Source organism: Calonectris borealis, chromosome Z (assembly GCF_964195595.1).
Source record: "Calonectris borealis chromosome Z, bCalBor7.hap1.2, whole genome shotgun sequence".
NCBI classification, from domain to species: Eukaryota; Metazoa; Chordata; class Aves; order Procellariiformes; family Procellariidae; genus Calonectris; species Calonectris borealis.
Genome location: NC_134352.1, coordinates 58,564,631 through 58,586,879, shown reverse-complemented (window position 1 = coordinate 58,586,879; position 22,249 = coordinate 58,564,631). Strand labels below are relative to the sequence as shown.

General features: G+C 38.3%; 1 protein-coding gene across 1 annotated transcript in view; it reads left to right on the top strand.

Moving 5' to 3' along the window:
• The first annotated feature begins 5,532 nt into the window (after positions 1-5,532).
• ZNF366 (zinc finger protein 366) overlaps positions 5,533-22,249 on the top strand; it is a 37,875-nt gene continuing 21,158 nt past the window's right edge. The window contains exons 1-2 of the mRNA XM_075136886.1: positions 5,533-5,689; positions 20,643-20,712. The gene's annotated coding sequence lies outside the window, so the exon portion shown is untranslated. The remainder of the gene's footprint in view (positions 5,690-20,642; positions 20,713-22,249) is intronic.

Genomic DNA, 22,249 nt, shown 5'->3' with positions numbered 1-22,249 from the left:
CAAAATGGAAATGTACAGCTGAAGAAATCCCAGTGGGAAGACTTCTGTAGTCTGAGGATTTTCCTGTAAATGGGTTTTTTTCCTGTGCTTTAGGGTATAACCAAACGCTTTTCTACAAAGGAGTAGCAGTCTCGGCAAAAGTGTTTTGTTAAAATAAAAAAAAAAGACCAAAACCAAAACCTGTTTAAACTTTTTGAAGAACAGAGGAAATCTAACAGACCTAAGAGCTCTGCTTTTCTTTTCCCCTAATTATTCTTGGCTAGATGTCTTAACACTCACTTTTTATTTATTGATAACTGCTTTGAACTCCTGTGAGCTCATGTGTCAATCCATATGCTCTGTCACATGCAGTCAATTAGTTTACATTGTCTGACTGCTGGCTGTAGCCTTTAACACGTGTGGGACCTAACAAAATTATCTCCAGTTATGGGGAAGTCTTACAACAGTCAGTAAGGGGATCAAATGAATGAAGACTGCAGGAGTACAGCGTTTGCTCTGCCTAGTATTTCCCAGGTGTCAAGGCACAAAACAAACCCCAAAATGGAAGAAAATCCAAACCCAAGACCAAAATAAACAAACACACACACCCAAGCTCCAACCTAACCACAAGTAGAAGGATTCTTTCTTTCTTTCTCTGAAGCACAGAGAGTTTAAAAAAAGCCTTAGAGACACAATTTCTCATCATTCATACAGGTGTGGAGTACTGATTTCCCAAGAGTTTTCTTGGGTCTACAGCCTAGCAGCTATAAATCAGAGGTGCACTACTGGGTAGCAGCGGTGGTGGGTTTTCACTATCTTTATTTTGCTCCCAGAAAGGGCCTTTTTTAAGTGCCCACAGCACTTCAACTGTGGCACAATCACTGAATACTTTGGGAAAATATCACAAACTAAAGGACAAAAGCATATCTCAAAAATAATTACTACCATTTACTTCATATAAGACAGAGACTACATTAGCTAAGTTAAGTGACTAAAGTAATTAAAAGGAAAATGGCTGCAATTGCAGACTGATTACAAAGATTAGATAAATTTATATTCATTTCAAATTCACCTTGAAATATACTGTCAGGCTTCCGGAAGAAATACTGTCATATTGTCAGAGCTAACAAGGTAATCACTGCACAGGGAAGAGTATGCAAACATGACTTTTGCTGATATTTTCTGAAGAGTGACACATTTTACAACATTAGATGCCCAGCCTAAGCCTGTAAACATGTTAAGTAATTTCAGGTGTTACACGAAGGGGACAGTAGAGTACATGAACACTCTTAAGTAAGATCACCAAGAAAGACTAGAACAAACGCTGGATTAAGTTCCCAGTCTAAGGAGAGGTAAAACTGCAGCTTTTACTGCTGTCAAATGGCCAGGTTTGAGAAACCACCAAAAAACTTGGTGGATACTTTGGCATCTTTCCACATGATGCAGATCTTCAAACGTGACACCAAATTCAAACATACTGACCAAAGCCAAATTCTTGTCCACCTCTGACCTGAAGAGTGCTCACAATCCTGCTCACGTAACTTTATGTATGTTAAAAGATGAAAACACATCCTCTTAATCATACCATCTTATTTTAAAATAGCTTTTGATGATATTGTTTTAATAAAGGTAGTTGTGACGATTACATACAGGGTACAGGAAAAGCCTGTCTTTAGATGACTGCAGCCAATGTCATTTACCAGAAATGAGTTTGGCCCAGGATGAGTTATAAAGGCCACTTCAAGTTATAATAAGGTGTTTATTGTCAGGAAAGCTCCTCTCTCTAATACAAATTCCACTTTTCTTACCCCAAAACAATTGATGTGTGATTGGTCCAAAGGTTATAGTCTGCAAGTCCTAATAGTTCATTAAAGTGGTGATTAGATACTACCTGACTCAGGAGTAAAAAATATGTAGATGACAGAGTAGCAAATCTGGCTGTACAAGCACATAGTCATGAAAATACTGTGACCGTACTATGATCATGAAAGACAGGTAGTAGTGTAAAACCTTTGGAATATTTTCTAATATTCTAATATTTTCTAATCTGAGAAACCAAATGAAATACGTCAGTATGACTGCAATAATTAAAAAAAAAAACCCTGGAGATATATTATTATGTAAGAATGTATGCAGACTTAATACAAATAGCAATACATAACCAAATGTTGGTAATTACAGCCACGTTCTCCACATGCTGCAGCACAGAAGGGGAGTCCTTTAAACTCAGCTCCGCTTGTCTCTGGTTGCAGAGACATTCTGCCAGCTCGTTCCTGAACAGTCTACAGTAAACATGCAATACAGAAAAGAAACCAGGAAAGCACAGCAGAGAGTGACTTACCGAAAACTATTAGATATCCTTCAGGTTTTTTGTCTCTAAGTGAGAAGTGTATTATTTTTACTCAGTTAAAATGCCACAGGTATACTGTAGACCGAAAGGAAGATATTAATCTTATTTTTTCACAGACAGTTCAGATGTATATGGTTATTATCCTAAAGCAACCAAGCAAACCAGTAAATGCCTCTGGTTTTTGCCTCTGGTCTCATTTTCTCAGGATGAAGTGGAATACTATTGCTGCTGCAGTTACCTCTGTGTTCTCTCCTGTGTATGCTGGATAGGGGCTCAAATTATTTTTAGCATGCTGAACTTGTTTATTTCATTCTTATTTTGAACATAGAGGAAAGCATCCCTGCTGTCATTGGAAAGAGCTTGTGAAACACAATTTATTCCCTACTGGAGTTAAAAAAAAAGAAAAAGAAAAAAAAAAAGAAATCAAGACCTTAACATCATAGATGTCAATCTGGTTGAAGATCTAGTCTGATCATACAGGCTGGTACTAGAGGAATCTGGAAGGTTGGTCCTCAGTACTTACCCTGACCATGACCACAAAAATTTTTTCCTGGCCACTCCTTACAAGAGACTATGTACTAGACCTGGGAAGCACTCACACTTGAAGTTTTTTATTTATCTGCATTGAGGCTGGCACTGTACCTTTCTGAATTTGTATCAGTGGCTTCATTTTGGTAACAGCACAGTAAGAAAAGGTAAAAAAAAAAAGGGCTAACAGTTCTTCCAGAAATATGTTTTGAAAAACAGATGAAGTTTTCCCTTAAAACTTGGGTAAATATCATAGATAGTGTCATCTGTTGTGACTTGGTTTGCGTGACTCTAGATACCAACGATTTTGGCTATGCTTTTATTTCTCCATAGTCAGTAATTGTACAGGCAAAGACTTGGAAAGGTATTTTTCTGGCACGAAAATCACAGTTTCAGTGCCTTTTCCTCCTCAGGTTGTGATTTTCTGGCAGCAGTTGGGAGAAATTAGTAGAAGTAAGAGCAAGTCAAGTACTGCAGTGACTGCACACTGGGAAACAAGATTACTCTACCTGGCCTTGGATGGGGCAACTAAGCAACTAAGTCCTGAGCCCTTGGGTGGTGGAAAGGCTGCTGACAATGGGACTGGAGGTAGGATTAGCAAAGGCCTTACATCTCCTGCTCTCCTTGCCGAAGTAGAGGGCTCTCACAGTCTCCTTCAATCTGAATAGCAAAGTCTTATAACCTGTTGAAGATGCCACATGGATGTTTGTGGATAGCTTCTTAGTTTTGCAATCCTCAAGAAAGGGAAATCTGCTATTTCAAGAAGTGCGGGACATCTGTAACAATTAAGTCCTTCATAGAGGACTACACAGACTATCACATACCCTCTGTGACTTCTATAAGAATGATCCTAGCTTGGTCAGTACAGGTTTTCAACTAAACTTCTGCAATGTGTTCCCAATGAAGACAAACAAAATGATATATAATGGCAGTCTTCAGGGTCTCATTAACCTGGCAAGCCTGGCAAATAAATAAATAAAACAAACCTTAAAAGCCTAGAAGCTGCTACCATCTTTAAGATCTTTAAAAACAATTTCAAAACAAAATCAAATTTTTTGAGTTATTAGACTGACCCCACAGCACAATACATTAATTTGGTGGCTTCCCATGCCTCTTTACTTGCCTTATACTTGGTATGCACTAGAGATCTGTTAGATTAGGGCCCCCATTCCCAAGGGAGTATCAAGGACTTCATTTGCAGTACATACCTAAGTGCATTGCATTCTTTTGCTTTTAAAATTCACCTTTCTTGTTAAGCTTTCGCCCATTCCAGGAAACACTTGTGATGTTGTAGGGCCAGAGATCACTCGTAGCACCTGCACTGCTCTGTCAACTACTGATGTTCATTATCAAAGCTTTCAGTTTCTGTATATTAAAATAAAAACTTCTCCAGCCAAATCATTGCTAGGCGTCTTCTGGAAATAGCACCAGGAACTGCATGAAAGAACACAGGTGCCAAAGAGCTACTTCCTATGTTGGTTTGGAGCTTATCAATTCTCATTATTGTACAATAAAAGAAATAATAATCTTTATGGGGTAGTCTACCAACTTGTTCTCCCATTAACAGTGGATTTACAACAATAACTCAATTTACTTCAGCAGTGTTCATCTAGCTATTGCTCCCAGAGCAAAGTCTGGATGTACAGTTTATAGAAGAGGGCCATTTGAAATAGCTTTTTGTTTTATGTCTTTCACAGAACTCAACCCTGAATTGCTCGTCGATGAGCATCCCCATCTTCAGTACCACATTACAAAGCTAACTGAAAACACAGGCCCAGTGACAGTGTGAAGGCATTTACTGGCAAGAATACTAGAATGAAAAAAAATTAGTGGGAAAAAAAGGGAGCATCTAATCACTATAAGTGGACTTCAGATGATAAAGTTAGGGGAAAACATACAAGCAAAAAAACCACAGTGGAGCACAATGGACTAAACTTATCCCAAGTCTAACTCCAGCCAGCTGGCCAGTATCTGGTTGTCAAAATATGTTTAATGGGGAAAGAAAGAAGCAAAATAAAGTATAAAGTCTGCCCTAGAACATAGCACTTTGGGGTTTTTTTTTGATAAATCAGGATGTCTTCTATAATGCAATTTTTTGAGATAAATTATTTGTTACTGCAACTCCAATATCAAGCTATGATCCTTACCATTTTTGTGACCCCTTTCATCCCCCTTTTTATTTCACAGCATTCTATAAATATCCAATGTGCTATTTTCTTGTGATCACAGTAAAGAGGAGTTTTAGGAATTTTTGAACCTATATCACTGCGGAAACAAGATAGGTATATACATCTATGATCGCGCCTTCTCTAGAGTAGAAGCCGACATTATCTGTGCAAGCTTATGGCTAATTGTTCTGCATAAGATATGGGTGTCTTATTCCTACCCACTACTTCGGAAATTCATTTCATGTGGTTGCACATAGCAAGCTGTAAAGTAGGTTTTATGAAGCCAATAATGCAGATATAATACTTGAGGAATTCCTTTTCGTTTGGATATATTTATTTTTCCAAACATTTTGTTTGAGAGAAAACGAGATTGCTATCTGCTGTTTCCTTATTTTTTTGCAGGAAAGCAAAGGGTTGTTGACTTCCTCTCCCCTCCCTTCCTTCCTTCTTTCTGAAGGTACTGTACTCATCTGAAAAAAAGAGAACGAAATGATTGTTCCTGTTCTCTTTCTTAAGTCATTTGAAACACTGTCCCTGCTAGTTTTCTAAGTTTACTGCAATCTCTGCGCAGGGGGAGGGAGAGAGAGGGAGAGAGAGACAGAGATTATGAACATGAGAGCAGGTAGAGAGTTTAGGGCAAGACTCCTTCCAGCTTCAACAACTGGTAAGTTAAGTAAAGATGCTTTTATGGTTAACTCTTTAGAAGTGCAATATATATGCTTTTGTATTAAGAAAAGGCATTAATCAGATACACATTTAACTGACAAAAAGATAACAACCATATGCATTGACAAGCAGTATATTTATGCTATAGATACCTATAGTCTGATTTTTAGATGCTGGTGATAATAGCACATGGTTTAACCAACACAGCCAAGAAAGTGTTTTCCAGTGAGGCTGATAATATTCATAACATAGTCCGCTGTGAATTTTGCATTATATGGCTTCTGCTACCAGAATATTGTTACAGGCTTCACTAACTTTATCCTGAATGTTTCAGCAAGATTCACTGGGCCATTGATGAAATAAAAGAGAAGCTGTGTCATATGCAAATGGATGTATTTCATATATCATCTGCCACTACTGAAGTCTGCTCCAACCCACCAACCTGTGCTATAATGAGAGAAGAACTACTAGGGCTTTTTTTTTTTCCCTTCGAACTGTATTGTTTTTATGATTACACATGTTTATCTCTACTCATCTCTGTATATGATTAGCCTAGGAACAGTGACATTTAAGACATAGTAAGGCAATTCCAGGTTCTCACTTGAAAAAAAAAAGAAAAAAGCTCATGTTGTGTAGTATATAACAACACTGAGGCTGATCACCAGCATCAGTAATAGGATGGACTCAAATGTTTATTTGTTGTTTGCACCGTTGTAGATACCAATAATATTTTTCATATTGGGCATAAATGTATCAGAACTATCAGAAGTGGCACATAAAATGAGTGATTGAATGCAAGAGTATGTTTCAAATATTGGAAGAGAAAAATACCCGCCCATGCTTTTATAAAAGCAGAATGCAGAGGTGGGGGGAAGAATTAGGACAAGTGTCCATTTCTCTGCAGAAGGAGAGGCTGGTCATCTTGTAATCCAGTATTTCTTCAAGCTGCATCTCTCTGAAGCACAGGGTCCTCTGCAGGATGCCTGGAGCCTGGACAGAGCAGGGCTCCAAATGGCGGGCAGGCATCACGCAGCGCTGGCAGGCAGCTCGAGCTGCCCCGATCCTGCTCCCGCTCCCACCGGGGCACCTGGGCTGCTCTTCTGCCCTGGGACAGCCCTCTGCTCCCACCCCTCGCTGAACCAACTAGTGGAAAGGATTTTCTTCCCCCTCTACCTGGTGTCTTTCTGCCAGTTTTTCCATAGGAAGGAGTGATCTACCCCAAATTCAGTCTGATTTCTGGGTAAGTTGCAGTTTCCCTTCGCTTTAGGAGCAGCAGATGGGTTCTGCCAAAGGAGGTGGAAATAACTTGTTTCTCGAACTCCGTAGCTTAATGTTGCATCTCGGTCTAGTTTGGTACCAATTATTAGGTTTATTTGGTTATACTTAACCCACAAAGAATCATCTGCTAATAGCAAGTAAAAGCCAGATGTTGCCATAAAAACCACTTGCCACATCTTTCACTCGGGATACCCGGGTTTATGTTTTACGTGACTAAATACCAATTCAAATTAAATAGATGATTTGGACAGCTATTTTGACAGTTACACGTCAAACATCTGGAAAACCACTTTTTACTCCAAGTGAGAAGTAGAGGAGTCTCCCAGAAATTAAAAAAAAAATGCATAAGCTCTGTATTTGTAGTGATATCTTGCTCAAACTGGAGAGTGTTAGTCTGGATTGCAATCACCTGTAAGTTTTGATTTGTTTAGTTCAGAAGTTCAGTTTACCATGTAGGTAAGAGCCAGTTGCAGCCTTTAGGTACAGATTTTGTTTCTGAATATACTAAACATTAATGTATTCTTGATTTGGACCATGTATACGATAAATTCTTTCTCTGAGAGATTGTCTGAAATACATAAATGAGTATATGAGTGTGTTCATATTCATAGTAGGTGGCCATGCTATTTTTAAACCCATTCCCCAATAATGAGAACACAGAAACAGCATTTTTAAAGGAATGTTTAATAATTTGACGGTAAAAAGTAGACCTTGAATTTTGAACTTCATTCTTAGATTTCACCTGTTGGGTTTATTTTTCCTTCAAATAATACATCTTTGCAATCATTTGGAGTTTATTTGTTTTAACATTGTATAATTTATTGCTGGGATAACTGTTACATGATTTAGTATAATGGTAATTTGTAACACAATGAATATCTTTCTCTAAGTGTCAGGAAGAGGAGATTTTTGGCTGATGTGTTATCCATCTCCCACATTGCTGAGATATTTACAAGCAGAGAAGGGTATAGTCTGAGGCTGGATTGAGTACAGATCTACTACCATTTTATGGCACAGATTAAATGTTTGTGAAATGAATTTTCAGTTATTCACCTCAACGTTATTAAAAAAAAAAATATTGAAGTAATAGACCAAGAATAAAAAGAGAGAGGTTCTGTTCATTTTGATTAAAGTCTTATTGTTTCTATTGCTAAGAGCCAGATTTACCTATATAGCATACATAAGTAAACAGTCAGTCAGTGGATGTATTTTCCCAGAGAATTGTTTAAAGCCATTATTTCCATTTGATTTGTTCTCAATTATAATGAAACAAAATATAAACAGATTTTGCTTTTGTTCTGAAAAATAAAAACAAAATACACCAATGATGGCAAAGATGTTACAGAAACAAGTTGTAGCCCATGGAAATCCCAAGTTAACAGGTCTGATTCAAAAAGCGTAGAAACTGATAGAAGTCTTTCCGTAAATGTCAATTGCCTTTTTATATTTAGGACCAGCTTCTTTAATGGCAAAAACTGTTGAGAATGTGAGTTTTGGATGCAGAATAGTAGCATTGAGTTACATTCCTAATAACATTTTGGCATCTGTAATATAGATTTTTTTAAATCTTTGAATTTTGAAGTTTTTTATTGTTTTCACATTCTTTCAAGCAAGCACATCAATAAGAGCCTTGCCTTAGGACTATCTGGATGGAGAGCAGATACTGGTGGACTGAGAGGCACAATGTGCACCTCACAGATGAACATACTGGCATGTCTTTTGGCTGCCATTTCTAGTAGCACCAGATAGACATGCAGGATTTAGAGTGGGAGGAGCACAGGGGGATGAATCACGGTAGCAACCCAAGACAAGCCTCATAAACAGAGGCAGAGGAGTATGGATTACCCCAGACAGCACTTACATTGTTTCTAATCTTTGATGTTGCAAAGCCTCGGTGATGCCGAAAGCTATCTGACTCAATGGACCACTCCACTCAGCCAGACATGTCAGCAGAACACCACCCTGAGAAACAAAAGTAGTAAAGGCTGCATAAGGTAATAGTCTTTTTCTGTGGCTGTGGTTTAAGAAGACAAGTCAGACAAGGGTGTGTAAGGAAAAGTAACTTCTTATTAGCTGATAAGAAATGATCTATAACTTCTGAGCACTAATGCATGTTCCCCAGTAGTAACTGATCCAATGAAACAAACTGCTCCTTCAAACAGACCTTACAAGTGCTGTGTAGACTGCTCAGGTAGTTGTAGAATTATTCATTTGTTTGATGGACTAGTTTTACACCCCAATCAATTTTTAAAAATAGACCACTTGTTAAAACCAGTTGAGCATTTTCTTCTTAAATGCAGTAGTTTTCCCCATTCTAGTTTACCATCCCAGAAGACCACTGAAAATGAAGGAATGTCAGCTTGGAGAAGAAAGAATTATAGAGAGAAAAATCATATGAAGCCTTTAAAAAGAAAGCAACAAGTCTGGAAAAAAGATGACTTGGGATTATCCTCTTTCTGCTGAAAAGCTGGTATTCTGAAACTGAGACTGTAGCTCTCCATTGCTGTTAAATGCCGTGGAATTTTATGGATGATATTCAGATTTTCATCCAATGAGGAGGCTTAAGTTAATACTTCTTGGTTATTTAAAACATGTATTGAACTCCATGCTGGATGTCTGATTTTTCTTTACATCTTTCTGGCAGGGACTGGTCCTTTTTGCCTGGCTTCTAAAATACTAATGATCCAATGAAAAATATTATTTAAATTTTGTTTTAATTTCTTCCAAACTTAATACCTTTGTGACTTGCTTTTGTAAAACAAATGGTTTTATACTAGTCTTACCATGATCTTGCTAAGCAAAACGCAGCATTTTCCTCTAAACTAACAATGTTTAATGTATTGTAAAGACTTCTAATGTCACTGGAAGTAATTAAGCTAAGTAATCATATATTAAAAGAAAATATTTTCGTGCTCTGAAGGTTACGGGAAGAAATCATGTTAATATTTGCTTTTTTTTCACTTTCACTCCTTATTTCCTGCTTTGTATGTTAGAAAGACACATTATTAATTATTTGAATGAAGGATGAAAAAAAATATTATTCTTACTTTCTCTTCCCTCCCTTTTCTACTATGAAAGCAAAAACACTGACACATTTTCCATCTACTTTGTGGATGTGCATGAATTCATATGATTTAAAAGAAAAAACTTAGGATAAAAACTGTGTTTCCTGAAAACCTATTTTTCCCTTGCCAATATTCATAAAAAGTAAACTGGAAACATCCAACTTTCCAGCTGCTTATGCTCATTAGCAGCACTAGAATTCAGAGCACACTGAAAAATACGAATGTTCATTGAATCTGAAGGTTCATTTAGGTAAAGCTACAAGGTAAACTGAGTCTCATACACTGATAACATCAATTTTCACTAATGAATTAGAGAACGGTACAACTGATTTGAAATTGAAAGCAAGGCTATGAGAAGGGTGATACATTTTTAGCTGTTATTTGTAGACGATGCTGTACTACAAGGAATACCAATGCATAGCAAGCAGGCGTTACCCACGCAGTCCTCTGTCTGGAGGCCTGATGAAGAATAGAAACCACCTAATTTCTCCGTGTGGAAAGAATTTTGCAGGGTGGTGTTCCCAGGGTGGAGGAGCAGGTGTGGCAGCTCTGGGATGGGAGCACGTGACTTTGCCCCTGCTCGGGGAGCAGCTTATTCTGATACCAGGTCCTCTAATAAGCCACAAATATGTTGGCTGGGAGGGACACGATGACTTCCAGTCTTCCTCTTCCCTGGTTTGTTGCTCTTCCTGACTGTGCAAAAGCTACTTATGCTTTAGTCTTCTCTGGTTAGGGTTGCAATGTAACTGTTAGACTCTTTTCAGTGATGAAAGACCTTTTGTTTTGTGGAGAGCTCTATGCTGGATCTGCTACTAAAGACTTTGTAAATTGGAAAGGGTATGTGCTTTTACCAACACCCAACACACTATATTTAAACCAAACTTAAATATACCTACTCTAAAGATATCCAGGAAGAACACATTGGAATTCAGTTACTATTTCAGATTTAGTCCTCTCTCTGAGGTGCTTCCTAAAGCAAGTAGTGTTTCAGGTCCAGGTAAAAATTATTTGAAAGCATTATTTGAAAAGGGGGTGTCTTTCATACAGTACTTCCAGGTAGCACAATATTTTTCTACCTGTCTACTTTTTCTTAAAAGTATTTAGAATACATGTGTAATGAAAAGAATAGCAGGAGGTGAAAAGGAAAGGGATGACCTGTATTTAGAGCATCTGTCAGCTTCTAAGGAACCGCAGAACTTGTTTCAACCATCTGGTACTCACTAGCCCACGCTGGGTTGGTTCCCTAGGGCAGGTTTCTGAAGCTATGAAGAGTGTCCTGTATCTGTCCAAAATTATTGTCCTGTGAGAGAAATTCTAGAAAACTGTAGAGGACCTCCTGGAAGAGCAAGTTGACAACAATGTGCTCGTAGGTTTACCAGAAACTAAACCCATCCATTTAAAAAGTGCAGGAAAATAATATTTTTTCCACAGCACCACAGCAAGGAATCATACCAGCACAAATATTATATCAAACAGTTTTTCTGCATAATATTGCACTCACAATTTGAAGCCACCAAGGTTTCCAGAATAATTTTATATATCTGTAGGTAGCATTTTGTCAGGATGGTATGGAAGCAGTGGCATGCATCAGAGAAATGGTATCTCCTCTTCCGTATCTCCTCTTCCCTCTGCCAGAAAAATCAAATTACTAATTGAAGCCTTTTGATCCCAAATACATTAATTTATTTTTTCTTGTCCCACGAAAAGGGAATCCTGCCCCCCCCAAGCTTAAGCTTGGTAAAGAAATGCAATTGAACAGATGTCACTGGATTCTGTAGGCAAATGATCAGGACTCGGGATTCCCTCTAATGACCGCAGTGAGGATTTTCACTAGCTCATTCACTACCAGACACAGAAAAAATGCATGAACAGGCACCCAGTGGAAGGCACTGAACGTGATTAGGACAGTAAGTCAGAACAGAATTCACACAACTATTTATCCTCTGGGTAATATCCCCCTGCCCATACCACAGCCTTGCCTGCTATTCTTCCCAAAACACAGCAATAATTTCTATCAAATTTTCTAGGTTTTTATACGTGGCACTTGGCATTTTTCCAGGGAAAAAGCACTGAATAGAATGACTGGGGGCGGGGGAGGGGGATTGAGAGAAAGAGTTACATTAATATATAAGGTGTTTTTTTACAAAACTTCATTTTATATTGCCGGTTGGCCATTCTTAGTTATGGGGTAAAGTCACAGTGGTTTGATGAGGTTTTTTGTTTCCTTCTTCTTGTGATGACAATCTGAACTGAGTTAGTATCCAGAACAAACCTTTGTATCACTAATGGTGAAGGATTAGTACTAGAGTGGTTCGGGAAATGTTCAGAATTTCAGATTTCAAACTGTGTTGAGTTTCTTTTCACTCTCTCTTTTTTTTTTTTTCCTTTGGCAAAAAGTAATTTCTTATTTGTTTGTAGCTCTAGTCTCTGTTCCAGTATCTGCTGATGACATTTGGCTAAGTCTGAGCTGTCATTCCCACTCCGTATGGTAGTTTATTGAATTCAGTAAAACTGGCATTTTAAATCTGTTTTGGTTTATACTAGTTAACCTCGAGAATTTTTCCCTGTTAGTTGATTTACATAGAGATTTGTTTTCCAATTGATCAAAATCACAGAAGAAATATAAAACTTGTTTTAAATTTCAGATTTTCTTTAGTTGTGGCAACAAACTAATACTTGTTTTTAAAAGTTTCTAGAAGTTAACAAAATAATTAAAAGCAATATGCAGGATGCATTTTGGGGATCAGAGAGGGAAAGCATTTGCTTTCTGCTGTTTAGTCAAGGAGAAGATTCAAGTTTGGCACCACAGGTGAAGGGCAAAGCCAGAGAGGAAGTTATCTTAAATTACTTCCTTGCAGGCACTTCATATGAGCAGTCAAAAATACCATTTTACGCTGGAACTAAAGAACTAACCACATTTCTCTTTAAACAAAATAAACTGATTTTAAAAAATGAACCCTCATTTGAATGCAGTTGTGAGATGTATGTGAAGGTGATGATTCTTCTGAACAATAAATACATATTCAGCACAGTTTCAATGCTTTAACACAGATTTTATGCTCTGGCAGTCTGAAAAGCAGAGCTCCCTAATCACAGTGCAGATATATCAAAAGTAGTTTCCTCCAGTGCTCCAGTAATTTGCCTTAAGAGCCATTTTTAACTCTGTCTCATTGCTCATGATTCTTAGTTTTTCTATTTGGGTATCAATGGAATAAACACAGTGGTGTCCTAGGAATGGCACTGGCATCTCTGATTCCTTTGCTGTGTTTCCTATTGAACTTACGTTCAGAGGGAAATGTCTAAGTCACTACTGAGCCAGCTTAATTGCAAGTGAGTAATAGAGGTTAATAAGGATTAATCAGTCTTTTCAGCCAAGCAGCTTTTCCAGCAAGAAGTTTGCTCAAACTTCAGCTGAAATCAAATTTATTCATCTTTCCTAATTGATTAGGAAAGCATCATCAGGTGATTACTTTTAATGAACCGGACACCAAGAGAAGTGTTCAGTAGCAGATATATTTTTCCTAATTCTGTCAGTTTCTGGATTAAATCCTCTCCTTCAGTTCTTGTAGGATATAGCATGTCTTACTGGAACACATGATACCTACCACTTTAGCAACCTTCAGTTTCACTATGAGTTTTGAAACAAAGAATTGAATGCAAAATAAATACAAAAAGCAATGGTCCTGCTGAAGACTAATAATACTTCCCCATGTTTAAGTAAAACTAGACTTTGATTAAAAAACTAACCTGTTTTGGAGACTTTATATGAAAACTCCCCCACGCAATCCTCTTCTCCCTTGGTCCTTCTCCAAACATATGTGCACATTTTACCTGGTACTTTCTTTTTTGAGATACCTGTTGCTTTACACATGCAACACCCAGAAGGTACAATTAACAGCTAAGAGTGTAGGAGGATGCCAGCGGGCTGGCTTGAAGAACCAAGGCTGAAGGTGGTCCTTAGCTACCGTTTAAGATAACAAAGAGGTGGGAGGGGACCAGACCATCTCTCTGGCCTCCATAGAGGTGATAATGACACTGGGACTACAGTAGGAAGGAAAGCTCAATCTATTTCCTTTTTAAAGGTCATGAATGCCAATAAAAGGTTTACGTTCAAAACAACAGCCCAAACAGGACAGCATGAGGGTTATGGAAGGGCATGCTTTTTTGATCATTCTAATTTTGGGTGTTCTGCATAGCTCTGTTATTTGTTTCAAAATAATACTACTGTACAGCTCAAAACCCCTCTGTCTCCACTTCTCTCTATAGTGTTTAATGATTGTGCTTTGTAGGTGGAAAGATTATGTCCAAAGCGGTCTTTCAAGAACTCCACACTCTATTCAATATTACTATTTTACTACCAGATCCTTCCTTATATTTATATTATTTATTTGTTCTTGTGTTCACCCTGTCTCTTATAATATCTGTATGGTGAGAAAAAAAAGTCCTAAAACTGCATTAGTGTTATTTGATAATTTTCCAGAGGAAAAAATATTTAATACGTAGGATTCCTGCGGTGCCAAGAATGTACTATTTTAATTTGCAGTGGCAGATATGGAAGTAGACAGGAAACAGGGATGGATTGATAGAACTTCTATAAACAGTGATTAAAGTGACTCCACATACTTTATAAAGGCAGGGGCAGATCCATGGTTCCAGCCTTTGACATGAGAGCTCCTTATCGTCTTAAGAAAAGGAAGAAATTTGTCTTATTGGCATCACCTCGTAACAGCCAAATCCCAAATCTTGTTCTCAGCTACATCCCAGATTTTCCATTATTTCAGTACAATGTGGATGATGTCAGGGAAAGAATTAGGATAGTTACTGAGGACGAATTACTGCCATTGTTTAATTGAGTAATTAACGGAGCTGGCCAACCCATCGTTAATTCCAATAACTAGTGAGGACAGGATCAAACTGCATTTCCACCCTGTCTGCTGGCACCAGTTAAGCTTTGCACATTTGAAGCTCTGCTACTGTGTGTGCTCCCGATGACACTATCATGGCCAATCTGGTCTTGCCAGCCCTGAACTCTCATAGTATACCTATGCCCAAATGCTCTTGGGGACCCAGTCCTGTAAGAATACTTATATGAAACTAGATATACACCAACAACATCAAATTCAGTGTAAAATATAACAGCCGCAAGGTGGGAGACTTTGATTCATTTCCCCCCTTCCCCCTGAGGAGTTTGGACCCACATCTCTAGCCTCTTGAGTGCCCTAACTAGAGCCTGTGAGGATAATCCTGCTCTCCTTTGGCTGGAGCTGAGCCATTACGCAGAATGCAAGTGCCAAGGGGCGGGGAGCAGAGAGAAGTCAGACAGGGTAGTCAGGAGCTGCAAACTCCATCCCCCTAGAGATAGGTCTGGGCTCCCCTCTAGGTGTTGCTTCTCCAGGTTTATTGAAAGTTAAAGGTACTTCACTCTCCTGAGTGACTGCAGTTATGGCTTGGCTACGGTGCCAGGCTCCTTCAGTTCATTCTGCCTCATAACCCCTGCTCTGCAGTGCCAAAGCTCCAGAAGAAGGGACTGAGGGTATAGTATGGGTGAGTGCAATTTGTTAAGGTACGTCCTCAGCCTAAACTCAGACCTGTATTCATTTCCTGACAACAGCTTTCAGCACTCAGCCTTGCTTTTTTGTTTTCTTTTCAAAACAGGTGAAACTAGTTTGGGGTACCTAAGACTTCTTCTTGACATGAACACAGGAGCGCCTTCAAAAGCAGCCCAGTGCCACACACTGGTTAGCCTGCTTGAGGCAATAGTTCACCCTCGCGTATCCTCCAAACTTCTATTCAGAATATGAATGTATTTTGCTTTCCTGTTTTGGTGAAAAAGAAGAAAGACAGAGAGGCATTGTATATTTGAAAAACCCTAATCAATAAAGACTATGCAATTAAAGGGTTATCAGCAAAAATGATCCAGCTTTACAGTGGCAAAATAATGGTTTCTAAAGATGGCAGAAACTGAAGCAGGACAAGGTTAGCTGTTCAGGGAGTTGGTGGGGAGATGGAAACTGGGGCTTGTGTGTAATAACCTACAGTACCCATGGGTTTTAGGGGCCTTTAAGGAGAAGAAATAGAAGTGTTTCAGGGAGAGGTAGATTGAGAAGAGTGTAGGTGGGCATCACTCCGCCTGCACAGTGCGCTGGCTCCTCTCTGAAGCTCCAGAGGTACAAGACCTTCCATCAAAGCACTGAGAGATATCTCACTTCCCAGGACACAGTACCTATCTCCATATGCCCCTCAGCCCACAAGAAACAGTTGTCTTTGGATTTTTATATTAAATAACTTTTGTCCACATCATGTTCCACTTCATGGAATAAGAAAAAAATCAGAATGCAACATCTTTGGATGAGGAAGGCTCTGAGCCACGGACAGCTGGAGGCCTGAAGATAATTCTGGGAAGTTGTCATGATACTCTCTTCTGTTTCTTATATTCTTCATAAGACCAGTATCTTGGGTTAGCTACACTTCTAGCCTGGCTGATATGGCTGGTTTTACATCCTTCTATACCTCACCAGCAGCTCTGTTTCAGGCTACACTTAGCAGGTTTCTGTGGAGGGAAAGACAAAGGCAAGAAGTTGGGCCAGAGCCCACCCTGCTGTGGACAGAGTTGGGGCGGGGTGGTGTGGACCCAGAGGTAGAGATCTGCCAGCAGACGGCTGTTCCCTCTCCCCTTCTTCCCCACCCTGAAGTAGCCTTGAATTCCCTGTTTGCACCAGAGAATCAGGCAGGTGGAGGTGCTTAGCTGAGGACATATAATCTTTGTCCCCTTACACACTTTTAGACCAGATAATTTGCTGTGCCTTGCAGGCTCCTACCATGCGTAGCTGTGGTTTGGGGTGACTTTGTGTAAACAGCTAACACTTCAGAGCCTGTGGACTTAACATTCACTTCATTATCCAGGTTATGTATGTGTGGCTGACCATTTTAGCAGATAGAATAGAGAAGCAGAGAGGGAGTGAACCACAGATAGAATAGAGAAGTGAAGAGGGAAGGAAACATAAGAGAAGAACAAAGAAAACTCACAAAGAGGAAGAAAAAAGAAAAAAAAAGGAGAAAGGAGGATAAGAAAAAGAGAAATAAAGCACCAAAACAGCAGCAAGCCTAAACTGTACTCAAAGGGCACTTTGTATGTACGTTGAAATGACTAGAGATGGTCCATGAGGCTTAAGTACTGCTAGGGGCATTACCAGTAAGGCCCTATTGCAGATGCTCAGTGGTTAACCCAGCCATACTGCTCTGTGACCTCCACCCACTGCCTTCTTAGGCAGCAGAAAAGTAGTGAGAATGATAGCAAAGGTTTAGCTAACCTAAGGACAGAACACACATAAAAGCAATGGGAGGGACAACAAACCATTTTGCTAAACTGCAAACACAGCACTCATACTGGAGAGAAGAAAAATATCTACAGCACCAGGAAAATTTTTTTTAATCTAATCAATGCCACCATTGAAAAACAAATTATGTCGTAAACCACTCTATAAGCACATCTGATGCCACAAACAGTGCCCCAGCTTTGGCAGGGTATGTGGTGGACTGCTCCAGACTTTCAGTGGAGGTCATCTCAGAATCTAGTTTAATCCTTTCAATAATTGTCAAAACAAAAATGATCTGTAAGTTATGGAAAAGTGAATGTGCATTCATTTTGATACTATTTTAAGTATTTTGTCTATTATAAGAAATACCGAAATAACTATACTCCTGTAAAAGTGCTTATAGTGTCCGGCTCCCTGAAAATTGAGCACAAAACCAAGTTACACATATATCCAAGATGATTTCAAAAGCCACTCTGTAGGCAGTGCAGGCAAATGAGTATGTTTCCTAAACTTCTGTGTTTCCCAGCTAAAATAAAACAAAAATTATGTAAGTTAAAATGTTAAAATTTGGGAATAACAACGACAATGCAGGGAGGATATTTCTATTGCACAGTTTTCTGAGAGAAGACCCATTTCTTTGTATTAGTGTCATCTCCCAGACAATATTAATGCAGCTACTGCATAGAAATCCCTTAGAGTAGAGGGAATATCTAAAATGATCAAACTTCAAACATGAAGCAAGGAAGACATGACAAAACAGAGTCAGTGAAGGAAAAAGAATTATTATTTAATATATAAAATATCTTTGAAAGTTCATTGCTTGTTGCATCTGTTTACTGTGTCATGTTAAGCTGTTTTAACATGTCAGATTTTTTAATCAATTCAGTTTCTTAGGTTTGTGATTGTATGATTTCCATTAAGTTTGTTTGCAAAGGTTATCATCTGTTAACATATTGTCTTAGGATATAAGTTATTTTTTTTCCATACGTATACAATACATTTGTCAAAAGTATCAAATTTTGGTTATGGCATAGATAGGTTCATATCTCATTGGACAACAGAACCCATTACAAATAATATGGAAAATTGTGAAGGATTAGTTTCAGAGTTCATTGGAAGTCTTTCCATAAGCCTTAGTGAGCTCTGATTATGCCCTACGAAGAGTTACCAAGGTTATCAGTTTTCCTTTACAAAGCATTTGCACAGAAAAAAAAAAGACATTTGTGGATGGAAAGAAGAAGTTTTATCCGGAAGCCAGATACCAGCAGATGAAGGTAATTTCCCAGGGAGAAGTGAAAAGACACTGAGCTCCTCAGTACTATCATAACGCAGGAAGAAAAAAGCTGATCTGGTCCACTTCTCATTTTCAGTCATCCCAAATAATTTTCATGAATAATTGTTTACTTGTTTCCAATTCTATTAATGATGGTAATCCAAAAGGGGAAGAGAAATATTTATGGCAATATCATTATCTTGATAGTGTTCTCCATTTAAGCAGGCATATCTGTCTCATAAAAGGCATGGGACAAGAAGCCATATCTCAGAAAACAATTAAGCTAATGGTTAAATCATGGACTTCATTTGACACGAGGTCTACATACATGTGAGAGAGAGAAAACAAGTGTTTGTAGAAGTGGTATTGGAAAAGGTTTGACTAAACTCCATAATGGCTATTATTTCCACTCAGGCCTGTTTTTTTAAGGCTTCCCCAACATTTGTGTCTCCCTAATCAGTATCTGCACCATTGATTTTGGATACTTTCCCTAAATCCATCTTTATTTTTGCAAGGTATTCCAAATTTCTGTCTTCTCCTGGCTCCACACTGTGGCAGAAAAAGTGCTCTCGCCATTTAAAATGTAAATAATCTTTTAGGTTAGCTTCAAATAATGTAGCATAAGGACTTCAAGGCTGATTTGGATCTATTAACATATACTCAGGTTATATATAATAACTACTCAGTTTATATACTCAGCTTGAGTATATTAACATACACTTTGTATATGTTAATGGAGTCTGTTTTTCAAATTTGTGCGCTTGAAATGTGGATATTTATGCCTGGACAACATGGATGGAAAACACACCTTCTAAAGAAAATTTGCTGTTGACTTCAGTAGATTATGTTAACTGGAGACTGTAACAAGGCATATGCTTGTAGAGTGAATAGCATGATTTACATACTTTTTTTAATCCTTTGTCTGTAGAAATACGATGAGTGGAAATGAGAAAGTAAATGGTGTTTTATATTCGGTATTAAACTCTTTTCCTCTTTCATGGAGGTTAACATTATTAGCTGCTGCATAGATATTCTATTTTGGAAATACCTCAACTATCTGAACTCTGTAGCCTTTTCTTTCTTTTTTTGAAAGGGCAGGGACAGAGCTTATTTGTGATTCTGTTTTTCAAAATAGGGTATTTCCAAATATATTTATTTACATAAAGAAAGAAACTGTGAGGATACTTGTCTGTTCTGAAGAAATCAACTTTTTAATAAGCTCTGGAGTGCTAGGTTTAGGGGGGGGTTTATGTTTAAGTGCCAATACAGTGTGAAAACTTCTGTCTCAGTGAGCTTTCCAGACCAAGTTTTCAAAACTGAGGACCTGAAATACCACTGATAAAAGGTAGAATTTTAAATGTCTATCCAGGTTTAAACTAACCTCAGTGTTTCAAAATACACACTGCTGTGCTACATAGCATTACATTTTAAATAGTAAGTGCTGAAGAAAGAAAAAAGTTTTGAAGTGCTTATATAGGAAACACAAAAGGTCCCTAGGAGATACTTAAAACAAATATTTTTCAATTGACCCCCCTTATTTATTGTTGAGTATTAAAATGAAATCAACTACTCCAGAGTCAGATACAACAAAATTATTGGGAAACTGTGCTATTAAAATCTTTAAAGTTCTGTACTGAAATTGTTTAAAGAAGAACGGACTCTTCTTAACTATTTCTTGCATGGTGGTCAAATCTGTAGTCTCTTCTACGGTTTCCTCAGGACTCACATTTTTATGGAATTAAGTTCTGGTCAAGGTGAAGATCATGCCTCCATTCAAATTAGCACGGGTTTACTACCAACATGAAAGGAGATGAGAAGAGTGCTACATTTAATCTTTCCTCAATTAATTTCTAGATCATGGGGTTTGACACATTGAAGGGAGAAAAAAAGCAGCAAGGTGATCCATATTTAGACTGCAAATCTGTACTTTCCCTCCCCTTTTAGGTGCTCTTTTGTTGGATTATATAGCACCTCTTTGGTTGTGCTTGTCACTGACTGGTTAAACACTTTCCCTTGTAGGCTTGGTCCCGTGATGTGTGTAGCAGTGGACAGTGGAATAAACCCATACGCTCAGTGAAAGCAGCCAAAGGTTAGTAGTGCAAGGAGATTATTTCTTTCTAGTAATTTCAAGCAGTTCTACAGCCTCTGCCATAACTCTGTGTTCCAGAAAGATTGAAATTTTGCCCCGTGGAAGGCTGTGGAAGAAGGGAATAACCAGCAGCCAAGAGACAAGAGAGCAATTAGACACAACTCACTGTCACTTCTGTGTATTTTTAGCAGCATTTCATTAATCTAACAAAAGCAGTAAATAACATAGCTGGGTTCTCAATTGCCTTGGGCTTTCTGAAATATTTTATACCAATATTGCTGGGAAAAAATGAGATACACAAGTTGAAAGATATTTGAGGGACAGGCCCATACACTGAAGGGAAGATTTTGGTCCACAGGCATACTTTATGTTCAAATTGTGTGAGTTTAACTTTACTTAAAATGAATTTTGAAAATAAACTTTTTCCCTTTTGGAAAGAAGTGGAGTATTTTTCTGTATTCAGAGGATTCCCTTCCCCTTCTCCTTTTTTAATAAGTCAAGCCTTTGTACCCAAAGAGTCTTCAAGATCTAACTGATCCTTATTTTGCCCAGGAAGTTAGAGTGACATGGAAATATAGCAGAATGCATACTCCCTAACAATCCTCTCTACTGGAACATACACACTTACACATATTACATATATACACATACACACACACAAATATACTGTATATATGTAGTGTGTGTATATATGTACACTATTTCCAATCAGTGAACTAGGGACTGAAAGTCACATCCCAGTATAATTATAAGATACCAGCCCCTGTTGTAAGCAATTTTTTTTTTAGCCTTTTCCACTAACACAGGTGTTTTTTGAGTCAGTTTAAAGATCCTACAATTTTTGCTTCAATTCCTACTCCTTCTTTGTGCATTGATTTGTCTAAATTTTCCATCTTAAAGTTTTGTCACTGAGCCTTTGACTTCACACAGTATCTCAAAGATAATTCCACAGTCTACCCTGTTAGAAGGAATTAATCTGTTTGCAAACAGGTTTTTAAGATGCCTTCTCTTGTCTACAGCCTAACTAGGTCACAGAGATGTACTCCTTATCTATCTTTAGAAGCAGGTTTATCCAGCATGGAGCTTCCTGAAAAAGAAACAGGAGTGTCTGTAGTGCTCCAACCACCTTCATGCTCTCCACCCAACATTTCCAAGAATGGTGTTATAAATAACATCAACATGTCACAGGTGACAGAGGGAAAATATGTCTAGTTTTCCAACCTAACCTCTCCTGGTTGGATAGATACATGTACACAAATACACACACACACATTCAGATAAGTGCATCCCTCAGGAGGACTACAAGGATGTTGTGAGGTTATGCAGGGAGAAAATTAGAAGGGCCAAAGCCCAGCTAGAACTTAATCTGGCTTCTGCCGTAAAAGACAATAAAAAATGTTTCTATAAATACATTAGCAACAAAAGAGGGCTAAGTAGAATCTCCATCCTTTATTGGATGCGGGAGGAAACATAGTGACAAGGGATGAGGAAAAGGCTGAAGTACTTAACGCCTTCTTTGCCTCAGTCTTTAATAGTC